This window comes from Cupressus sempervirens, chromosome 6, assembly GCF_028749045.1.
Source record: "Cupressus sempervirens isolate cs-2001-9-10 chromosome 6, ASM2874904v1, whole genome shotgun sequence".
Taxonomy (NCBI): domain Eukaryota; kingdom Viridiplantae; phylum Streptophyta; class Pinopsida; order Cupressales; family Cupressaceae; genus Cupressus; species Cupressus sempervirens.
The window spans coordinates 189,801,590-189,811,637 of record NC_143123.1 but is presented as its reverse complement, the minus strand read 5'-3'; the positions used below and the strand labels follow the sequence as shown (position 1 = coordinate 189,811,637).

General features: G+C 35.0%; 1 pseudogene; it reads left to right on the top strand.

Annotated features, from left to right (window-relative positions):
- Positions 1 to 406: 406 nt before the first annotated feature.
- LOC149551890 (homeobox-leucine zipper protein HAT4 pseudogene) lies at positions 407 to 1,845 on the top strand (annotated as a pseudogene).
- The last annotated feature ends 8,203 nt before the right edge of the window (positions 1,846 to 10,048 follow it).

The window sequence follows — 10,048 nt, the reverse complement described above, 5'->3', positions numbered from 1 at the left end:
TAAAATTTGAAGTTCACATGTAGTCAGAAAATTAATTGTGATATGGGCTCTTATAGGGGTTAAAATGCAGTGCCCCAAGATCTTAGTTGAGTGGTTATAAAAAATAAAAATTGTTGAGATAATCCTCATAAAAAGCTCTTTTTTAATACCATTTATCAATATTCTATAAGCCATTTTTAGATCCATATGCAAATCACCGGGTATCGTGAACTATAAAAGATTCTTTCTTTTTAATCCCTACAATTTATTATGGCAGTAAATATTTGATAAATGTAATATTTGAATCTTTTTGCATATATAGATGCATGAACCATCAAGTATGCCATTTACTTCTGATTCAACACTTGCATATCCACAATTTCCCCAGTCATAGTGGACACAGATGCAAATAGGCTTGTCCTACAATATGGAGGAACCTAGAGAACATGCCCTAAAAAAAACAATAAATGAACACTTGGCCCCTGCTGAAGGTTGTGGAGAAGCCAATTCTCAAGTACCTTAAATCACTTTACTACAACCATGTTAATCTTATTAGATTTCCACATTTCATTTGAAATATATTTTTTTTTGTTTCTGGATTTGATTGTGTATGTCCATAAGTCATTCATGAAAATGAAAATCTATTTAATCCAAACAATAAATAAATTGAACTCAATATGAGACTCTGTATTCTAACTCAAAACTATATGATTGAATTTCATAAAATTGGTGGGCTTTGAAAGTCTAGGCTCTGGACACAACCTCAATCATTCAGAAATCCCAATATTTGAAAAGAACATGTTGGAGATTGTTGCTCGACGTTCTTAATCTGCCTGACAATTGAGAGACTTGGATATTTCTATGGATTATATATTAATCTTTCTAAGTTTATGTTTATGGTAAGTTTCCATAGATAGATAAGAAAATAGGCAAATGATTAGTGTGTGGACCATACTGGAAATTTTTTGTTGCACATTCAACTATATTATCAGGCTTTGGTGGTGGCCCAAACAACACACATCTAAGAAGCATATCTCGGCATAATATTAATCAAAGAGCAGCTAACAGACATTGATATGAACCAGATATCCTCACCCAAATATGATGAACAGGCCACCATGTCTTCTCCTAATAGCACTATTTCGTCCTTTCACATGGAAGAGAGCGGGCTTTGTTGCAATGGAAAAACAAAAGGGAGAGCGACAAGGCATCCTAGAGAGGTAGTGATGAAGAGGAAGGAGATAATAGCAAGAAGAAGCTATGCCTTTCCAAAGATCAATCGGCTCTCCTAGAAGGAAGCTTTAAAAGGCACAACACACTCAATCTGGTAAATATTTTCTCAAATCCTTTCGAAAAAGTGCTCAAATTCTTTAAATTTCTAGTCAAATCCTTTAAGTGTTCAAATCCTTTAAATAACTACTCAAGTTCTTTCTATAATTGCTCAAAACCTTTAAATAAGTGCTCAAATCCTTGAAGTAAATGTTAAAAAAATCTAAATAACTGCTCAAATTCTTGATGTAATTGCTCAAATCCTACTCAAACTCTTTAAATAAGTTCTCAAATAAATTTATGGTTCAGAAGAAAAAAATTTCCCTAGCAAAGTAGCTCAACCTTTGTCCATGGCAGGTTGGAGTCTAGTTCCAAAACATACTGCTTACAAATGGCATGAAGCAGATAGAAATGGACTTCAAATTTTTTAAGTGATGCTGTAAAAATCTGACGGAAGAGAACAAGCGGCTGTAGAAGGAAGTGCATGAGTTGCAAGCTTTGAATGTTTCAACTCCATTGTACATGCAACTTCTAGCAGCAACCCTCACCATGTGTTCCTCCTGTGAAAGAGTGGGAAGTCTCATCCATAAGAGATGAATGGAATCACATCAACTACTTTCAATATAACTTGAAGGAATCAACAGTTTTCATATATTTTACAAATGTTATTGTCTTATGATTATAATTTATAGGCTTAAAATCTATAAGCTTTTTTTAATAAGATCAAAATCTTTTATAACAATTTAAAAAAGATTCAGAGTGTTCTTTGGGTAAAATTTAATTATGTCCTTGCCATCAAGTATAAAATATCCCAAAAATGGGTGTGCAAAAGCTCGGAGTTCTTTTCCCACCTCTAAAAATATTGGAAATAAAATCATACAAGTTGATCATCAGTAAAATTCAAAGAAGTTTGCAATTGATTTAAATATACATCATTTCATTATCATAATTAGCCAAGTCAAATTGATTATAGGAATATGAAGGAACTTCCACCATTAGCATGTTTGTTTGAGAATATGGAGAAATATACTATTTGGAAGCTTGTATTTTTCTATGGCATCTTTTCTTTGAAGTTCTCTAGTATTTCTCTCAAATTATCTCCACTTTCCTTTAAATATATCCATGCAACAAGAGATTTTGTTCAACTCTTATAAGTTTTTGTTTTGAGATTATCAGCAGAAAACTAACATGAAGGAAAAGCTATACATTGGATGCTTCAAACAACCATCAATCTCAAACATATCATTACCAGATATGGAAGTTCTATGGAGTTCAATTTATCGTGATTTATGACCCCTTGTTGAATTTATTGCAGGCAATGGAGAGAAGGGAAAAATCATCTATTCATGTTCCACATATAGCATATGACTTGAAAGGGAATGTAGTTGATAAGAAAAGAACAAGGGGATGGAAGGCATCACCTTTCATTATAGTTATAATAGACTAGCACATTCTGAAATCAAAGCAATGCTTGGTTTCAAGTAACATCTACTGTTTCATTTTTTATTATTATTTATTCATTTGTTAAGTGTTAAGCATTATGTTTGAGTAGACTTGTGTCTAGTAACATCTACAGTTTCATTTATCATTATTACTTATTCATTTGTTAAGTGTTATGTTTGAGTAGACTTGACACAAGATTTTTCAAATAAGAGACTTATAATTTACCTTTATGTCTTGTCTTTATGTAGAAAATTAAACAAATGATAGTAAGTTTAATCTTTTTGTGTGGATTAATAGTTTAGCACTTCCTCAACAACATAATATTTGTATGGTCTCTCATTTTTATTTTTGTGTGGATTAACAGTTTAGCACTTCCTCAACAACATAATCTTTATATGGTCTCTCTTTTTTTTAGTTTTGAATTGTGATTTAATTACTTTGAATGTGTTGTCAATCTATACAGTTTTAATGGCCCTGTCCTCTAAATGTGTTTTTACTCAAATTAGATGAAATGATATTGATGTTGAATTCATGTGATACTTTGCAGTGAATGAGGTGGTTGAAAGGCTTGCATACTATTCAGTTGCTGTGAACATGATCTCGTATGTGATAATAGAGATGCATGAGAGTGTACCAAATGTTGCTAATTTTGTTATAGACTAGATAGGTGTTGCTTTTGTGCTCACACTACTTGGAGCCTTGCTTGCTAATGCATATTTGGAATGCTCTCCTATTGCCTGGTATCAAATCATATAAAATGTTTTGTCAAAAATGGTCTATTTTCAAATCATATAAAACATTTTGTCAAAAATGATTTGTTGTTAGAAATGGTCTGTACAAGCACTAGTAGGTTAAACTAAGTACACAATATAATTATTCTAAAGTGTCGGCCAGAATACACTAATTAATTTGCACCAAACAGTAGATGTGGTTAAGCCTTAAAAGATACTAGATACTCCAACCATCGTTGAAATAGTCCTTAATATTTAACACCATTGATGAGCATTAATGAACAACTACAATCCTTTTGTTGATGTATAGGAGTAAAAAAACACTTCAACAGCTTTGAATACTTTGAGCGATAGAAATAATAAAATTGAAATGAACTAAAATTAAAGAATTATAAATTAATCCAAGAGATTTTGTGATGAACGTAATTACCATCATTTATAAGAACTTCCCAAGATCAACACAAAAGAGGAGACCGAGATTTTGAAAGGAGAAAGCAAAGAAAACCCCTTGTGAATTATATGAATGAGGCAAATGCCTAAGAATGAGAGGGGAGAGAGAGAGAGAGAGAGAGAGAGAGAGAGAGAGAGAGAGAGAAGACAATAATATGGAGCCATGGGCCTCATTACATGAACTACATTGTGATGGTGAGGTCAAGAGAATGAGAGAGAAGCATCTCTTATAAAGAGATGAGAAGAGGAGTTATTTGTAACTCCCATATGAATGATTGCCACATTCATAAGTGTGTGCATAACAAGTGTCATAATCCCCTTAAGGAGGAATAACTATTTCCCTTAATAAAGGAATTACAAAATAGACTTGTCCTCATGTGGACTAGAGGAAAAACAACATAAGGGATACCTTGGTTTATCCCATTTAATAAATACAACCAAGGAAAGATTAAAAATTCTAACATCCCCCTTTAGTCTTTACTTGGGGAGATTACATCAAAGGGTATCAAACCCATAATTTACAACAATCTGCAACTTAATCTTCAATATGAAGTAATTTGATTGTCTTCAAGCCATATGGTACATTTGCAGATCCAAGAGAAGTACATGAGTCCTTTGAATGTGATCAAGTGGAAGCATAGACACATCTTCATATGTGAAAAATTGAGAAGGTTCCTTGATGGATCACCTGAAAAAAAAGGCAGAGAACAAAAAACAAGACAACTATCCACAAGTAGAATTACATTGAATGGTTAAGTTAGTAAAAAAAATGAAGTTATAATAATTTAATCAAGGAGGAACTAAGAAAGATGAGGATAAATGAATGTGTTCACCAACATGCACTGGAGTTAACATGATATCTAAAATAAGTCATAAGCTCAAAATGATCATAATAGATGCAATAAATCTCTCATGAAAGGAACATACTAATGCACAAATGACCATAGACAAGGCCAACTAATGACACTTGCATCAACATTGCATCAATCACATGGATATAGACAGTCCACTAATGAGTCATCCCACTACAAGTGAATGGGTTGCAACTCCATCACCTACACGACCCACGATCTAGGCAATAAAGTATGCAGAACATTATCACATTGTATATTTATCAAAGAAATATAAGAGAGACAATAATAAATAAGTAGAACATGTGCCTCAAGCACCAAATAATTCAAGTTACAGTTTTTCCAAGAATGATTGCCAATGTGGACCAAAGGAAGGATTTATGAGGAGTAACAACATATTGCCTTCAAATAAGAAATCCATCATGGACAAGCAACATCATTGCCACGAGGAAAAAGATCAACATGGATCAAAAAAACTTTCTCAAATAGAGTCTCCAATATTGGAGTGCTCCAAGATATGGTAGCCTCGTCACCTATACACTAAAAAATGAGCAAGGTGTAGGAAGTCATACCATGAATAAATCAAAACTAGGAGCATACACCAAGGAGACAAAGAGATTGAAATGGAAAATCCCCATAAAATATCATCCTCACATTGAGGAACAAAGTGGAAAAAATGGAGGGAAACTCCATTGAATTAAGTGCACACCAATTATAGGTTGGAGGGATACTCCACAGGTCAGATAAGGCAACTACGAGTCAGTTTAAAACTGTCGGGTCCACCATAGTTAACCTTGATAAATTGGCTCCTGATGCAACTTACAAAAAATATCATATAAATCATGTAAATCAATGGTATAAAACCATAAAGTGCCAACATGGGCATGGAACGATGCTATAAAAGCATAAAAGTGCAATTATGTGCACATCAAAATATCACAATAAAGTTGAAGGCAAATGTGTAAGATAACTCATGATCCAAACAATATTGAAGTAAATGTAGAGATCCAAGGAAGATCAATGAGAAATAAACAATATATAGATATCAGGTAGAAAACTCCATTAAGGGTAAACATGAGTACTTAAGTGATTTTATGCATTGGAGTCTTGAGCATATGTATTTTAGAGAAGAAAAAAAATAGACTTTATAAATTAATAAAATCACAATAGCTTGTATATTTATCTGGGCATATATGTGGGCCCCCATATATACTTGAATAAATATACTTAAAATATGAAATCCTACAATGAAACAAGGTCATATCTAGCTCACATGGAAGCCAAATTATTGATGGAACATAATTACATGTTCTAAAGGAAATAGACTTGAGGTACTTACCTTGATGCTTGATCAAAATTAAAATGAAAAATAATATAAATACCTAAATTCACAAAAAAAGATAAAACTTCTATCATTTTCTCTCCAAATTCAAATTTATTAAAGTGCATTATAAGATTTTAAGAATGAGGACTTGTCAAATAAGATCAAAAACTTTAGTAGGCATCAATATAGGAGATGTGAAAGGCTAATCAAAATTGAGGACAAGATCAATGTGTGAAATCATTACTACAAATAGGACAATTAGAGGCAAAACTCAATTGTTTAAGAAATATTAATAAAAAATGAAAAGTAAAATAAATTGACAAAAGAATATGATTATGAAAACTTCTTAATCATATGCAATATGTATTTATAAAATTTTGAAAGAATTTTTAATAATTTATCTCTTAAAAAAGGATTTTGGAAAGAAACTTCATAAAAATTTACTTCCTTTTTAAAAAAACTTTATGATAGCAAAAAGAAAAATAAAATATCCTTCTTTTATAAATAATAGTTTAAAAGGTGTTTCAAGAGGTTCTAAAACTTAGAACACTAAAATCCTCTCATCTCTGATGTAAATGAAGAAACCAGATGCAAAACAAACATGTAGACACTAGAGTCTTAAAAAAAAAATTACATGTCATCACCCTGCAGAAGTTTTGATATTGTCAATCTATCGGGCATGCTAGGAATGACACCTTTGATCTGAATACATAAAGATGATGTTGCAGCTACAAACTTGAGACTGTCTAATGGTGACTGTTAGAATTTCCTAACTATCTCCTTCAAACCCATCATCACATGATACATGGTAGAGGCAGAAGATTCTATATTGAGGTGTTAGTAACGGCTCTAAGAATGCCTGATATGCATTACTAAAAAATCCAGCGCAAAAAAAATTGAAACCTCTATATAATTGATAAATTCCCTCTGCATCCAATGACTGCAAAACTATACTAACAACACCCTGATACGTCCAAGGATTAATGATAGCATCTATAGTCATATCTGCTGAGTCAGCTGAAGGAGCGAATGGCATAGAGTTATCTCAAGATGCATGCCAAATAGAATAGAGTTACAATGAATAATAACGTTTCTGGGATAAAACAAATTCCAAGTTATAGATTAAGAAATGTGTTACCGAATAGCAAAAAAATAATGGCAAACAAACAAAAAATGTTACAGTGCTAGCCTATAATAAAAATGGTGCAGGATAGCTGACGAAGGTACGCTTTGATACCACTTGCGAAGGGCCACACCACCCTTACCAACTCACAACCAAGATGCAACAATATGAAGACAATTTTATTATACTTGAAAATCCAATAGTAATTACAATAATTTTTTTTTGCAAGATCTCTCAAGATCCAATCCAAACGCAAGCTAGTCCAGATCCACACTCTGGTAGAAACCTCTGAGATCTCAACTTGTGCTAGCAAGCTACCAAGAAACCTCCTTGTTTCTAAACCGCAGCCACTAGCTCTTCTCCAACCTTATCCAAGATCCAAGTGTAAACTGCCTCACATTTGGCGCTCTGTCTACACTCACAACTCCATCACAATCCTGCTGTAAACTGCCTCACATTCGGCGCTCTGTCCACAGACTCAGGAAAACTCACTCTTCACTTCCTCCTTCTCTTTCACACTTTCCAGCTTCACACCTTCCAACTTTCCTTCCAATGCTTCTCTTTCTCAAGCTTCTCCTTCTCGAGCTTCTACTCCTCGAGCTTCCACTTCTCAAGCTTTTCCTTCTCAAGCTTCTCCTTCTCGAGCTTCTACTCCTCGAGCTTCCACTTCTCAAGCTTCTCCTTGAGCTTGATTAGAAATGCTCATATGCCTTTCTTAAATAGGCACTTACCACCCGATGCATGACTTATCCACAACCTTCTAGAATTCCTCCTACACAATATCCACAACCTTCTACAACTTCCATAACCTTCTACAATATCCACAACTTTCTACAATATTCATAACTTTCTAGAATTCTACCCACACACCTCGATAAATGGAATGACAACCATTTATTTTTTTATTTTTTCTATTATGCCACCTATGCACCTTGAAAATACAAATCCCCTTTTTCCTTTCTTTTCTCCTTTTTCCCCTTTTTATTTTTTATTATTATTTCTCCTCTAATTTTCGTCACTTTCTCTCTCCTCCAATTTTTTTTTTTGTTTTCCAATTTTTTCCAATTTTTTTTTAAAATAATTTTCCCATGCAAGATGCTCCTGCATCAGACTCTCCCGATAGATAGAAAAGTGTGTCCCACACTTTGACGCCAAAAGAAAAATCTACAGCCATCTTCATCTTCACCAAAGGCTTCCACCTCAACGGGGACAAGAAAACCACCATGCAAATCTTCCACATCTGCATTACTCTATCAAACACCAGAATCTCAACCATCCAATCAACATGCTCACTTCCAGGAACAAACTAAACATAATGCTTCAACAGAAAACTCTCATCCACATCAGCAACTAGTGAATTCACACCCATAGTAACAAACCTCGCATCAACAGCCACATGTAGATCTCCATCAACACATGCCAAACTCTCTACACCAGCAACCTCATTGCTCACAACAAGATGCTTTGCAAGATACAAGTCACCACCAACATCAACTAGATCATCCACGACCAAATGCTCTATAGTCTCCATGTCAGACTCAACCAACTGATCATGAAAACCAATCTCCATCCCAACATCAGCAAGGTTAGGAATATCCTCAGCAACAACCTCTATTTGCTCTACAGGTTCTGCATCAGGCTCCACAAACTGATCAACAAAACCATCCTCTTCCACCTTGACCTTCTTAGCTTGATCAGCCAATCTAGCATCCAACCGAGAAATCATCTTAGAAAAATTCCTCTCCACTATATCATAGATTTTCGCAATCATCTTAGGGTCCAATCCTCTTGGAGCCATCTCCCAAGATCTTCGTAAACCCTTTGCAACAAATCCTTCCCATGCTCCTTGTGACAACCAAATTGTTTGCAAGTTAGATCACAACCTACCACCTCACACGAACAATTAGGAACCACATCACAAGTCTAGGACAACGAAGTTGCAATCCGCTAGCTCTCCACAATCATGCCTCAACAAGTTCAGTCTTCCATCTCCACATCAATCGATCAATTTGCATGTCCTCCCAAGGTCCTAGTACAAACTACCTCAGCTTCGACAATCTGTTTACATGCTCATGAACTCCCACTCTAATAAACTTTACCCAACCAAGGTCTTGGTACAAACTGCCTCACACTTTGGCGATCTGCTTGTACACTCAGGAACTCCTGCTCTGATACCACTGACGAAGGTACGCTCCGATACCACTTGCGAAGGGCCACACCACCCTTACCAACTCACAACCAAGAATGCAACAATATGAAGACAATTTTATACTTGAAAATCCAATAGTAATTACAATAATTTTTTTTTGCAAGATCTCTCAAGATCCAATCCAAACGTAAGCTAGTCCAGATCCACACTCTGGTAGAAACCTCTGAGATCTCAACTTGTGCTCGCAAGCCACCAAGAAACCTCCTTGTTTCTAAACCGCAGCCACTAGCTCTTCTCCAACCTTATCCAAGATCCAAGTGTAAACTGCCTCACATTCGGCGCTCTATCTACACTCACAACTCCATCACAATCCTGTTGTAAACTACCTCACATTTGACGCTCTGTCCACAGACTCAGGAAAACTCACTCTTCACTTCCTCCTTCTCTTTCACACTTTCTAGCTTCACACCTTGAAGCCTTCACACCTTCCAACTTTCCTTCCAATGCTTCTCTTTCTCGAGCTTTTCCTTGAGCTTCTACTCCTCGAGCTTCCACTTCTCAAGCTTTTCCTTCTCAAGCTTCTCCTTCTCGAGCTTCTACTCCTCAAGCTTCCACTTCTCAAGCTTCTCCTTGAGCTTGATTAGAAATGCTCATATGCCTTGCTTAAATAGGCACTTACCACCCAATGCATGACTTATCCACAACCTTCTAGAATTCCTCCTACACAAT